The sequence below is a fragment of the Musca domestica genome, unplaced genomic scaffold, assembly GCF_030504385.1.
Source record: "Musca domestica strain aabys unplaced genomic scaffold, Musca_domestica.polishedcontigs.V.1.1 14, whole genome shotgun sequence".
NCBI classification, from domain to species: Eukaryota; Metazoa; Arthropoda; class Insecta; order Diptera; family Muscidae; genus Musca; species Musca domestica.
Genome location: NW_026712192.1, coordinates 9338358 through 9353936, shown reverse-complemented (window position 1 = coordinate 9353936; position 15579 = coordinate 9338358). Strand labels below are relative to the sequence as shown.

The following is a 15579-nucleotide window of genomic DNA, read 5'->3' as shown; positions in this document are numbered from 1 at the left end:
CACACACAGAGAACCTTTAGAAGGCCTAAGGTCGGTCAGTAAATTTATATTGGGCATAAGGAAAATCTCGCTACTAGAATTTCCATCCACTGAGATTCATATATTCAAACTTAGTCAATTATACTAAAAATATTTTATATAAAACATTAAAAACCCCGAAAACGATGAGGTGTAGTTATATGGGTTCTATAGCTAACCATCCACGATAAATAAGATCGTAAATAAAGTGGGCTCGTAATATTTGTTAGAAAACGAGTACAAAAGCAGTAAGTTCGGATGAACTTTGAATACCCTCTACAATTTGGAAAATATTGCAAATTTTCAAAAAAAAAAAAAAAAAGCAGTGAATAAAGTCTTAAAGACGGGCGGGGCCGACTTTATGATACCCTACACCACTTTTCATATTTAGTAAAGCTTCACATAACAATTAAAAGTTTTTGTGGGATAATTAAATCATACAAGCTATGATTATAATTATAAATTAAGTTCAAAGTACTAAATTTGCCGAAGAATTTCTATCTTTTCAATTGGGTGCAAAATTAACTTGAAATCGGATAAAGATGTATATAAGAGCTATATCCAAATCTGCAACGATAGTTCTGAGCTGTATTTGATATATGTCCCTGAATATCGTTCTTACGGAGTGCATATTACGGCTGTGGTTAACAAATATATAAATTTATGTAACACCTCGAAATATTGGTTTACCATATAGGAAAGTATATATGGATCTTCCTAGCTCGCCGAGCTGAGTCGATCTAGCTATGTATGTCCGTCCGTCGGTCTGTCCGTCTGTCCATGTTAATTTGTAATCACTCTACAGGTCGCAATTATGGCCCGATCTTCACGAAATTTAAAATGTAGGTGGAGTTAACGTCAGAATAGAACCCTATTTCTTTTGGAGATGATCGCCAAATGTTTAGGGGTTGAAATGGACCAAATACTGAAAAAATGTCGGATTTTGCAGTAGCTATACTGGTCGCAATTATAGACCAATCGACGCGGAATTTCGCATGTAGCTAGAGTTTAGGGCGGGGAAGAAGCCTACCAATTTGGGTGGTCATCGAATTATATTTAGCGGGTAAAATAGACCATATCTTTTGTATTGAAAAAATTCGAAATTTTTCATTAAACCGTGAATATTTTAAATCCCGGCGAAATCACAAAGCCATGACAGTGTTACTTCTGATCTTTACATTGATGTTAACATCCAACAAATCGGATATATAGCAAAATATGTGCGATATATATGTCTATAAAAGAAGATATGCTTGAAAGATCTATTTTATGTCGAGAACGGCTGAACTGATTTCGACAGTTCTCATTAATACAGAATGGCCAGAAAAGAAAAAACGCCTAAAAAATCGCATACAAATATCTCTCTAAAGATGAAAATATTGATTTTGTAAATTTTCTCATATTTTTTCAATTTTGTCATATTTTTGGCATATTTTCATTTTGAATTAAACATTTGGTAATATTTCTACAGCTAACAAAACTAAGTAGTTAGGATATCAGTATATCATATACAGATCGCATTTATGGCCCGATCCTTACGAAATTGCATGGGGATAAGATGAGGGTCAGAATAGAAGCCTACTCTTTTTGGAGATGATCGACATATATTTAGGGGTTGAAATGAACCAAAAAACTGCAAAATTGTCTGCAGGTCGTAATTATCGCCCGATCCTCAGGCATATTTGAATGGGGGTTACCGGACATTGCAAAAGCCAAGCAGTGAAATAGTTTGCCAACTTTTGTAGACAAAATACGAAAATATTCATTACAGTGACTTCTTGGAGAATTCACAAATACAGGAAAGACGCACTTCTGACTATTTCGTTAACGCTGATTTCGTTGAAGAATATAGTCAAATGGCTGTATCTCATATAGATGCGTTTCAGTCAAAAACCAATAATAAATTTTAGTCTTTTGCCACTTCTGAGAGATTATGGGTCTTTGGGAAATATTGGTTCCAGATCTAGGAAGACTATTTACGTGCAACATCTACCAATAAATTGGAAATAAGCAAATTAGTTTAAGTTGCTATTATTCGAAAATAAGAGAACGAAACCTGATCTTTCGAGTATCTCGCCTATATAAAGTGTATCGTTTATTGTAGTGTTGTAGGGTATTCAACGGTCGGCCCCGCTCGTCTGTAGCCTTTGCTTACTTGTTTTTGACTATTTCCATGTGAAAGGCCATTTTCCTTACTTAGTATTCTTACTTAACATAAACAACACATACATAAAATCGTACCTATCAGGATAAAATATGGAGTTAAAATAATAAGCTTTTAATGCAAATTTGGCCCTCTCGTGTGTCAATGCCACTAGTCACAGAGCATCGAGTTTTTTGGTTAATGCACATTACTTCCGAAAATTGCAAAACGCCCTTGACTGCAATTAAAAGCGGCATCGTTGCAATCATTTAATTTATTTATTTTATTAAATCCAATCATGTTTATAATATTATTTTCAAGTTTACGTTCAGACCTAATTTATGGTTTCCTGACGCTCCACAAAGCGAGTTAAGAAGGTGAAGTTCAATCATAATATAGACTGGGAGTAATTCTAAAAGCCTTCATTTTTCATTGATTAAATCTATGACGCTTGTAAAAATATATTCGTAAATTCAAATTAATAAATTTTCAAATTTGAAACTGGATTGCATTTGAAGAAACAAAAAATCCAGAAGTAAAGACTTAATGTGACAGCATAAATTATTGAAAAATTCTTAATGGATACGCTAAACGTAATACAATTGATTTTATTTACATTCATTGTATGAATCGGATTTCATTGGATGTATTGGAATGAAAAAAAACATATATAATTGTTCCAGAAGATTTTCGTTTTGATGAAGTTTTCACAAAACACGATTTATATGACCGATTCCAATGAAATTCAGAATGTATGGCGGAATATGGTAACAATATTAAAATTGACAATTTAATTGGAAATCGGTTGAGATTTGGATATAGCTCCCATATATATATTCTTGGCCTATATCACGTAATTGACGCACCAATTTCATTGAAATATGGAAGTTGTGACGGAACTCGGCTTAAACGTAAATTTTGTCAAAGTATATTGGAATCGGTTTAGGTTGGGATATGATATTATTAAGAAACATTGACCCACTACGCATTTGCAATGGTGTTAGGCTTACAGTAAAATTTAATTGAGGATACCATTATTTCGGGGAAGTATTTTGCTACATCAATTGCAGTTTCCTGCACGCTTGCCATTTGCTATGAATTTAATAAATCCGAAGGATAAACCTATAAGTTTGATTGGTCCAAAAATTATGTAACACATCGAAATATTGGAAAGTATATACATATAGCGCAATATATACAATGTGTAAATACAAAGGAAAGAGATGTTAGCTGGAATGCATATATTTAAAGAAATGCTGGACCGATTTTGCAAAATTTTGTCAATTTAGAATGCCCTCTTGGTATAAAATAATAAAATCTGAAATGATCGCTTAAAAAGATGCCAATAATGATGTCAATATAGGTTTTGTAGTATTTTGTGACTTTTTTTTATTTTTTCATTTTTTTATTGCATGCTATTTTTATACCCTACACCACATAGTGGTAAGGGTATTATGTCTTTGTGCATTTGTTTGTAACATGGTGAAGGGACGAGATAAACCCATAGTTCCTTTTGGTCATCAGAGTAGAATCACATTTTGTATCGCTTTCTGCATGTCTGTCCGTCCGTCTGTTTGTCGGTCCGTCTGTCCATGTATTTTTGCTCGCAGCTCGCACTTAGTATTCGATTGAGATGAAATTTTGCACAATTTGTTTGGCCCAAGAACGAATCCTTTTGAAATTGGAGATAATCGGTCAAAATTTTGATAAAGCTCGCATATATATATTCGTCCGATTTACCAGTTTGGTGCATCAAACGTGTAATATCAGCCCAAATAGTATGGAATTTTCGACATACAATCAAATCAGGCCTGAAAATAAGTATGCCAAATTTGATCGAAATCGGTTCGGATATAGCTATATCTCCCATATATATTGTTCATCCGACTTGTTATATTTGTTACCCACAGCCGTAATATGCACTCCGTAACAACGATGTTCAGCGACATATATCAAATACAGCTCAGAAATACTTTTGCTAATTTTTATCGAGATCGGTTCAGATTTGGATATAGCTCCCATATATATCATTATCCGACTTCAAGTTATTCGTGCCCCACAGGGGCAATACAAACCCCAATTGAAAAGTTAGAAATTCTTCGGCAAATTAAGTCCTTTGAACTTAAGTTATAATTATAATCATAGGATGTATGATTGAATTCTCCCATAAAAACTTTTAATTGTTATGTGAAGCTCTACTAAATATGCAAAGTGGTGTAGGGTATCATAAAGTCGGCCCTGCCCAACTTTTAGACTTTCTTTTCTGGATTCAATTTGACTTATACTACAGATTGCAATTATTGTCCGACCCTCACGAAAATTTTCACAAGGGTAGGTTTAGGCTCAGAAGGGCTGGGCCAATTACTTTTAAAGATGTCAGCAATATATTTAGGGGTTGAAATGGACCAGCAACTAAAAATGTTAAATTTTGAGATACAGAGGGGTCTCTTACTTTCGGGAATGATCGCAAAAAATAATATATAGAAAAATAAATAGAAGAAATAGAAGAGAGTAATGGGCAGGGAAGAAGTATAGCATTTTGAATGACCAAGGTTGCTTCTAACATGGTCGGCCACGCCCGACTATAGCGTTTGCTTACATGTTTTTTTGTTTTTTTTTTTTTTTGTTAAACCAGCAAATATTCGTATATAAAATTATGAATGCATATAAAATCAGAAGGGACAGCGCACAGGGTTCAGCTAGTGCGTCCTATATGTGTATGAAAGGAACTTAGTGGTACTAAACGGGTATTGGGCGATGAGATAGAGCTAGAGTCCTAAAATATTTTATTGGTGTCTTTATTGGTATCTGGTGGTGGTGGTTTGATGGTTTCGCAAAAGCGTACTACAATCGTTCGAAAAGTACTAAATGGTATTAATTTTGGATCACTATTGGTGTCTAGAATGGAGAGATGTATATTGTTTTGAATATGATTACCAAATGCTACTAAATTTGGTATTGGTGAAAGGAGAAAGCTAAAATTCTGCAATTTGATATTGAGGTCTAGGATTTACATATGTAGACGTTGAAATAGTGTTGGACAGAAAAGTTGAATGTAGGTACATTGTGCCATGGTTTTACTAATATTCTTCTTTGTATAATATAATAATATTCCTATTATCCCTTCCGAAAAAAGAAAAGTAAACTTAAATAATATTTATAAATAACAATATTTGAGAACTAACAAGATAAAATGTAGTAGATTCAGCCAGATCGAACTTTCAATAAACTTGGAAAGAATTTGGAAATTTTCAGAAAAAAATTGAATAAATATGTAAAAAATAGAATCCGAAAAAAATCTAATAAAATCTTAAAAATGCGGAATATAGAGCGTTACCATTATTTTGGGGTCTATACGAAGACGTGGATAAGCAATTTTCTGTCAGAAGTTGTAGTACCCATTAAAAGTGCGAATACGAAATTTGAAAAAATCTGGAGCATAATGTAGCTAAAATCCTCAAAACACCGAATAGAGAGAGGCACCGATATTTAGGGGCCATACGAAGAAGATCTAACCTATTTGGGGACCTCAAATACGAAATTTGAAATAATTGCGGTGAATAATGTCGCTAATATCATCACAGGCTGTGGTAGCCATTAGAAACTTCAAATACGAAATTTGAAACAATTCCGGTGAATAATGTCCCTAAAATAATCAAATATCGTTATATGGGGCTATAGGAAGAGCTGGATCTGCAAATACAATTTTCTGTCATAGTATGTAATATCCATTAGAAATTTCAAATAAGAAATTAGAAACAATTCCAGTGAATAATATATCTAAAGTCATAAAAATACCGAATATAGGGAGGTACCGTAATATGAGGACTATACAAAGACGTGGACTTGCATAGCCAATTTTCCGAACAATCATTACGATATTTGAAACGATTTTCAATACCAAAAGTCCTGCAGACGAAACACGCATTTGAGTAAAATTTTACCAACCTACTTAAATTTATTCGGAAGCTAGAGTGATTTCCACAGATGGACGGACGGAAGGTCATCGTTAAATCGAAATAGAATTTGATGTTGAATATATATACTTTGTGGGGTTTAAAATTTATATTTCGAGGTGTTAAAAACGGAATTAAAGACTTAATATACTCTCCATTCTTTGATGGAGGGTATAAAAAGGCCTTACCACAACTGTTGGAACGAATCTAAAATTTTGAGATGGACTTTTCACTGACAAAGTAGCGGGCAATTGCTAGTATCATATAAAAGAAATCGAGTACCCGATGTAATCCAATCTTGATCACTGGTATTATATATATAAGGCTTAGGCGAAGATGGAAAATATTGGTCATCCGCGCCTCTTGCACCAAAAAAACAATGTTTTTAATGCCTATAATTCACATAAAATGTGAAACCGTTGTTCAATTTTTCTTAGACTTGGCGTATCCCAATTAGACCCTCTTTATGTCACCTCTCTCTAGGGCCTATGCAAACTTTCCAATTTTCCGTATTTTAAATTGCCTAAAATTGTATAAATTAATTTAGAGATGAATAGAATTTATTCTATATTTATTGACATATATAAATTAATTACTAAATTTGTTTTTGGTATAATACTTTTGGTATAATACTTATTTCAGGAGTGAAATATTTTTAAATTCTTGAAGAAAGAATTTAAATGCTGCCGCCCAATGCACTGTGGATAAAAAGCATGATTTTTTGGCATAAAATCATTTTTTTTTGGTTTCATATTTTGAAATTTAACTGATTTCCTAAATGTAGATACCCATATTAGAAAAAAAAACTTTGTATACCCTCCACCATTAGAACGAATTTGGAAATTTTCAAAAAATAAAAACTGTTAAAGATTCTGTTTAAATCTTAAAAATACCGAATATGACCGTTATATTGGGGTCTATACGACCTGGACCTACAATTTTGTCATAAGCCATTTTCAAATTCGAAACTTGAATAAACGTAGCAAAAATCATCAAAACAGCGTACACAGGGAAGTACCGTTACATCGGAGCTGTACGAATACCTCGACTTGTATAGACAACTTTCTGTCATAAGCTGAAGTATCCATTTCGAACTTCAAATACCAAATTTGAAACAATTCCAGTGATTAATGTCGCTAAAATCATCAAAATACCAAATATCGGGAGGTACCGTTTTATGGGGGCTATACAGGGACGTGGATCTGCACAGTCAATTTTCTGTCTTAGGCTGTAATATCCATTACGAACTTCAAATGCCAAATTTGATACAATTCCGGTGAATAATCTCGCTAAAATTATCAAAATACCGAATATTGGGAGGTAACGTTGTATGGGGACTATGTGGAAACGTGGACATACATGACCCATTTACGAACTTAACTTTCCTACTGGCAAAATAAACATGTCTGAGAAAGTTTAGCATTTTATCTCGATTCGTTCGAAAGATAGCGTGGTCACAATAGACAGACAGACAGATGGACATCGCTAAATCGACATAGAATTTTACGCTGATCAAGAATATATACTTTGTTGGGTCTTACATGAGTATTTCGAGGAGTTACAAACGGAATGACAAAGGTAATATAACCTTCATAGTATGGTGGAGGGTATAAAAACACAGTTTGGTGCGGTGTATGGGCTGGCGGCGTCATTGACACGTACTTCTTCAAAGATACATGAGAGGATAACCAACTTCTGTTTTGTACAAAATGCAATTGACGCATTTCGAGATAACATTGAAGCATTTATTGGTGAGATACCGGTCGAAATGATGTAAAATGTATTCCAAAATTGGACTAAGGCAATGGCGCAGTTGTGGTCAAAATTTGCATGAAATAATCTTCAAATATAAAATTTTATTAACCGCACCGTACTTTAGCTTCCAAAAGAAATGAAGTAGGTTGATAAAATTTTACTCAAATGTATATTATATCTGCAGGACTTTTGGTATGCATATCCACGTTTTGGTATAGACCCCTTCCTATTTTCGGTATTTTGATGATTTTAGCGACATTATTCAACGGAATTGTTTCAAATTTGGTATTTAAAGTTCGTATTGGATACTGCAGCCTTTGACTGAAAATTGTCAGTGCAGGTCCATGTCTTCGTATAGCCCAAATATAACGGTACCTCCATATATTCGGTATTTTGATGATTTTAGTTACATTATTCACCGAATTTTTTTTTCAAATTTCGCATTTGAATATTTTAATGACTTAGGACAAAAGTTGCCAAAGGTCCACGTCGCCGTATAGACCCTAATATAACGCCTACATTCGTTATTTTTAAGATTTTTACAGAATTTTAAACGGATTTAATTTATTTGAAAATTGTCAAATTCGTTTCCAATGTTGGAGGGTATTCAAAGATCGCCGGCCAAACTTACAGCTTTTTTACTTTTTCTTCTTTCTTCAAAATGGTTCGACCAGGCCGAACTAAGATGCTTTTTTGCTTCTTTTTTTTTTCTAAAAGAAAAGTTAAATGATTACAGCGTATATGAGAAACATTTATGGTGTATTAAAAATGCATTAAACACTAAAACTATGGTCCAGCAACGCGCAGCGGGTCAGATAGTTTTAGCTATATTCATATCACCCAATTCGCATTTTAAATATTTGTTTGGAATAACTCAATTCTTTTTTTTCAACTGTGTAAGCAATTACATGTGATGTAAATAATCCAATATTGCAAGTTGTTAAAAACTACTATGTCAAAACAAACATCTTCACCGAGTTTTATAAGTAGAAAGTCCTGGATTTTGATCCCATTAGAAAATAACAGTCTAACACACCTGGCGTTGCTGAGTAATATACAGTCAAATAACAATTACATGTTTCGATAAATTATTTTTATTTTGAATTAAAAAAATCTATTGAGGTCATCGACGCGAATTCAATTGATTTTATACAAATTAATAACAAATAACAATTTGAATATTCTATTGAATAAAATTCCAAAAATTGAGACATGAATGCAAAATTTTAATATGAATATAAATAATATAAATCCCAACAGATTAAGGATTTATTTGAAGTTTAATATTAATAAATTAAATATTAAAATTATAATTAACCCCAAATATATATCTAATATCGAAAAGAATTTTTATATAAAAGAGTTTAAGAAATTACAATGTTTATCAGTTTTTGCTGAAACGTTTCATTTACTTGAATCCAGAAAATGGTGAATATAAAATTTTCAATTTCACATAAAAATAATTGTCATTTTTTTCTAGAAATTTACAATTTTTGCCTTGGTCCTTTTGGTATCATCAGCCTATGCTGCTGTTTTACTACCCGCTGCATCCGTACCATTGGTTCGTTATTCCGTTCCAGCTGCAGTTCCCTTAGCTCCGGCTGTAGTTCAATACGTCCGCCCATTGACACCAGTCCAAACAACATATGTACGTCCTGCAACATATTACACTCGTACCGATTATTTGCGTCACAAGTAAATGATTGATGAATTGACCTAAAAAATAAAATGATTGAGTAATAAATTGGTAATACTTAAAAAAAATGTTTTGTTCTAAAAGTCAATTTTAGAGTTCAATGGTAAAACAGAAATACCGAACAAAGGGAGCTATCGTTTTATGGGGGCTATACGAAGACGTGGACCTGCATAGACAATTTTTGTCATAGGCTGTAGTACCCATTACGAACTTTGAATATTGAAACAATTTTGGTAAACAATGTCGATTAAATCATTAAATATAGGGGGGTACCATTGTATCGAAATTGGGGAACAGAAAATAGGGAGGTACTGTTATATGGGGAATATACGATATCGTGGACCTTGGTAGACAACACTCTTCCAGGGGGTAAAGTACTCCGAAGGAACTCCTTGTGTGAATTTTCAGATAATTCCATTACAAAATTTGGCTAAAATCATCGAAGTACCGAATATTGAGAAGTACCATTGTATGTGGGACATACGATATCGTAGAGCCATGCCTGCAGACAAAAGGCTGATCTGTGCAAAGTTTTAGCTTCCTATCTTATTTCGTTTTGACTCCAGCGTGATTAAAACTGATGGACAGACGGAGGGAATGACAGGCCTAAATCGTTTTAGAATTTTAAGCTGATCAAGAACATACATACTTTGTTAGGTCCAAAACTATTATTTCGATGAATTACAAATGGAATGACAACCTTGATATACCTTCGATACTATGTATGGTGGAGAGTATAAAAATAAAGAATATTTGTCAAAATGTTACAAAATTATTCAAATTTTTGATGGCGTATTGAAAAAAGATTTTATTTTTTTATCCTTTTCTGCCAATAGACCGTTCCTAATTGGGACGAATTGTCACAATCAGGCGTTCTTTAGTTATAAGCGTTGAACTAACCACATGAGGTATCATGAAAAATTTCTCGTTTTTCGGAATTTTTTAAAGTTTTCTACTAAGAATATTAAATTTTTCCATTTGAAAAGTCATCCTGGAACAATTCCACAAAAAATTCTATGTAAAAAAAAAACAACATTCAATTTTGCCAATTTCGCGAGTTTTCGGGAGACCTAATTCAAAATTTTGTTTCGTAGAAACGCATCAGATTTGGAAACGCATCATTCATCATTCAAAAATTTCCTAAAATGATGAACATTTAGTCTCGACTTGAACCTTGTGAGTCCCTAGTTCAAATCGACAATTTCATTCAAAATGTTATAACGTTTACATCAGTAGTTCTTTTTTTATACCCATTTGTTTGCAAAATGGAGAAGGAAGCGGGATAGGCCCATAGTTTTTTTTTTTTTTTTGTTTTGAGGAACTTCATGGAATCACTTTTTGAGTCGATTTATGCATGTCAGTCAGTCCGTCCGTCCGTCCGCATATGCTGGTCACATTTATTATCCGATCGTGACGAAATTTTCCAAAAAAAAAAAATATTTCTTTGGCCCAAGGACGAGCCATATATCTTCAACCGATTTCGGGTTAATTGTGCAATAATCTGAATTTTCGTAAAACTGGCCGAATTTAGTCTAGAAGCAAGTACATCAAATTCGGAGAAAATCGGTTCAAATATAGCTATAGCCCCCACATATATTTTTCATCCGATTTGGGGTTTTAAGTCCCTCACATGCGTAATATGAACTCCAGAAGAATGACATTTGTTACCGAACATCAAATACTGCTCGATAATATCTCTGTAAAATATAGCTTCCATATATATCCTCAACCGATTTCGGGTCAATTGTGCACCAAATGGCTAATTTCAGCCCAAATGGAATGAATTTTGGCAATTACGACTGAATTCATCCTTTAAACCAGTACTTCAAATTTGTTGTACATCGGTTCAGATATAAATATGGCTCCCATATATACACATTTCATCCGATTTGGGGTTTTACGCCATTCACATGAGTAATATGCACTCCATAAGAATGAAATTTGGTATCGGATATCAGATACAGCTCTGAAAAAAGTGTATTAAATTTTGTCAAAATCGGTTTAGAACCGATTTCGATTTAATTGTCTACCAAATAACATATATCAGTCCAATTGACGTGAATTTTAGCACATTTGACCGAACTCAGTCTAGACGCAAGTACATCAGATTTGGTGAAAATCGGTTAAGATATTGCTTTAGCTCCAATATATATGTTTCATCCGATTTGGTATTTAAGTCCTTCAAATTCATAATATGCATTCGACAACAATGATATTTGGTACCAGATATTTTATAGAGCTCGGAAATACCTAAATTTTATCAAGATCTTCAACCTATTACGGGTTAATTGTGCACCAAATGGCCAATATCTGTCAAAAAATCCTGGATTTCGGTATATCCAACCGAATTCAGACTAGAAGCAAGAACAAGAACGTCTAAGATTAAGATATAATGGGTAATATCAGCCCAAATGGAGTGAATTTCGGGACGTACGTTTTCATTTTGTGCAACTCGGCTCCGATATATATATATTTATACCCTACACCACAAGGTGGTCAGGGTATTATGTCTTTGTGTATTTGTTTGTAACAGGCAAAAGGAAACGAGGTAGACACATTCTGTGTCCATTTATACATGTCCGTCCGTCCGTATGTCCGTCTGTCCGTCCATCCGTCTGTCCATGTATTTTTGTAAACAAAGTACAGTTCTCATTTATTGTCCGATCCATTTATTTGGCCCGATGACGAACCCTATTGACATTGGAGATAATCGGTAAAAATGTAGATATAGCTCCCATATATATCTTCGTCCGATTTGTTTTTATTGTGCACCAAACGTTTAAAATCAGCCCGAATAGTATGGAATTTTGCACATACAACCAAATTAGGCCTCAAAATAAGTATGCCAAATTTGATCGAAATCGGTTCAGATATAGCTATAGCTCCCATTTATATTGTTCATCCGATTTGTTATTTTTGTCCTCCGCAGCCGTAATATGCACTCTGTAACAACAATATTTGGGGAAATATATTAAATGCAGCTCAGAAATGCCTTTGCTAAATTTTATCGAGATCGGTTCAGATTTGGATATAGCTCTCATATATATCTTTATCTGATTTCAAATTAATTTTGTTCCAAATGGGCAATACAAGTCCGAATTTAAAAGATACAAATGCTTCGGCATATTAAGTCTTTTGAACTTTAAATTATAATTATAATCATAGCTTGTATGATAACAAAGTGGTGTAGGGTATCATAAAGTACTTTAGGACTTTCTTTACTGGTTTTTATATAATCCTTTTCCAAGTAATATCACGCAATCTATAGAAATCTATAACGGTTCTGGAACCAAATGTTAATAGGTGGTATGATCCATGGTACAATAAGGAGGTAGAACAGCTTCGGGAAACTACAGAAATACAGCTCTGAGGCTATGCACGCTTTCTGTCAAATTTGCAAACAACAAGTTGTTTCCATTTATTCAATATTTTTCCTCATTTTTAAAATCAGTGAAACAACGGGAAAAATGAATGAAATGCCTGGATTTTCTTTCAAAAATATGATCTAAACACTTCTATCTTTCAATTCCATGACTGGCGAATAGCTTTAATGCGCGTCTCGCAATTTAAGCGTCTTCCAATCATTGCTTCTGAATATATTCTGTTTTTATTTTTCAAAACAATAAATACATGCACAAAATTGGCAGAAGTCGGGCACACTTAGAAAAAAATTGTAATCAGCTGGTAGCTCTAACTTGCCTTTTTATTGTACCATGGTATGATCTACTTGAAATAATTTTTTTTGTTACGGGAGCTCTACTAAATATGCATAGTGGTGTAGGGTATCATATAGTCGGGCCCGCCCGACTTTAGACTTTTCCTTACTGGCTTTGGTCAGGCTTGTAAGGCATCGTCGATGGAATTATTGTACCATCAGCTCAAAGCCAATTGTAAGGATATGCATTTAACAACAACATTACTCATACTAATTAAGTGAACAATTTTTCTCTAAAATATTTTTATTTTATTTCTCAATCATGTATTGAGAGAATTTTTTGAATTACTTATGTCGCAAATAATCGGTACGAGTGAAATAAGTTGCAGGACGTACATATGTTGTTTGTACTGGTGTCAATGGGCGGACATATTGAACTAAGGCGGGAGCTAAGGGAACTGCAGCTGGAACGGAATAACGAACCAATGGTACCGATGCGGCGGGAAGTAAAACAGCAGCATAGGCTGATGATACCAAAAGAGCCAGGGCAACAATTGTAAATTTCTACAAGAAGGTATTCAATTATTTTCATTGAATTTGTAAATTGAAAAATTTAAACTCACCATATTATGGGTGTTTCAAGTCGATTGAGATGTTTAGCAAAAACTGATACCTATTGTAAATTCGTATACTCTTTTTATAGAACAATATCATTTTACTTTCGACATGCTTTTGTTTTTAATTATACTTCAAATATTTTAGCTATTCTTTGTTTCAAAATAATAATCTGTCGAGCAGAATTTATTTTATTTTTATTCACATTTTCAAATTGTATTAACTCGCAATTTTTTGATATTATATTCAATAAATTATTGAATTGATGCTGATGACCTGACAAGATTACCTATAGGAAATATAAATAATTTATTGAAAGCTGTAATTGTTATTTGGTAGCAAACACGTATTTTAATTAATTTAATTAATCAATTGTGGGCTATGAATAAGATATTGGTTAAGATTGTATTCTGGCATAGGATTTTACTAAATGAGTTACTTAAATAAAAAGCTTTTGAAACTTATAGAACATGACAAAAATTCACATTTAGTCTAACCAGAAAAAGCCGAATTTGATGGCCTTTTAAAAAGGAAATGATTTTAGGAACTCAATTTTGAGAATATGCTGTTCCATAATCAAAATTTTTATGACTCTATTTAAATATGTCTTTGTACCTTCCATACTGAATTAATGCTCTATTTACATTTGGAAATTCTTCAGCAAATTATTGAAATATGCGATCAATTCTAGTCTGGGCTGTGCTTTCTAAGACCTAACATCCAATCTGTGGAATGAAAGAACCTTGAAAATACCTTAAATTTCTAACCTTCAAAAAAGCTTAAATGGGCGGTAATAAAACTGCAAAAAAGTCAAACGTCATAATTTTTATTTTTTTTTTAATTTTATTGAATTAAAGCAAAAATGTCGGAAATAGCATAAAATTTTTGAATAAGTTTAGATTTGTTCGAATTGGTCGCCTTTGGCATGTATTATGGCCTTCAAATGGCCAATGAAACCGTCACACGCTGCCCTAATGTTGCTCTGCCGCATTTTGGTCCATTCCCGACGAAACGCTTGCTTGAGCTGATCAACACTTTTGTATTTTTTAGGAGCCAACCTTGCTTTCCAAAATACTCCAGATACAAAAGTCCAACGGATTGGTATCCGGAGATTTTGGTGTTAATTGTGCGCTGGAAATGAAGCGAGGAACCTCATTTTGTAACTATTCTTCTGTGGCGCGTGCTAAGTGCGATGGTGCTGAGTCATTTTGGAATGTCCAAGGTCTGCCGCCAAAACGTTTGCTTGCCCAATACTTTAACAACCCTCCAGAATATTTTCGCGATAATATTTGACATTTATTCTGATTGATTAATACGAGCGGAGAGCGACTATCGGCTGTTATGGCCCACACCATCACCATGACCTGCGCTTGAATTCTGCTGGCCAAGTAAATACGATCTTTTTTATACCTTCCACCATACATAGTATGGAGGGTATATTAAGTTCGTCATTCCGTTTGTAACTCATCGAAATAATCATTTTAGACACAACAAAGTATACATATTCTTGATCAGCGTAAAATTCTAAGACGATGTAGCCCTGTCCGTCCGTCCGTCTGTCCGTCTGTTGTAACCACGCTACAGTCTAAACGAATTAAGATAGGAAGCTAAAACTTTGCACAGATTCCTCCTTTTTCTTCACGCAGGTCAAGTTCGAAGATGGGCTATATCGGTCCACGATATCGTATAGCCCCCATATAACGGTACACCCCGATATTCGGTATTTTGATTATGTTAGCCA

At 33.7% G+C, this 15579-nt stretch overlaps 1 long non-coding RNA gene across 1 annotated transcript; it reads right to left on the bottom strand.

The window, feature by feature from the left end:
- Positions 1–13509: 13509 nt before the first annotated feature.
- On the bottom strand, positions 13510–13947 carry LOC131801070 (uncharacterized). Its single transcript, XR_009341688.1, has 2 exons — positions 13847–13947; positions 13510–13787 (listed from the first exon to the last, which is right to left on the bottom strand). It is a non-coding gene; the product is annotated as an uncharacterized LOC131801070 (long non-coding RNA).
- Between the last annotated feature and the right edge of the window lie 1632 nt (positions 13948–15579).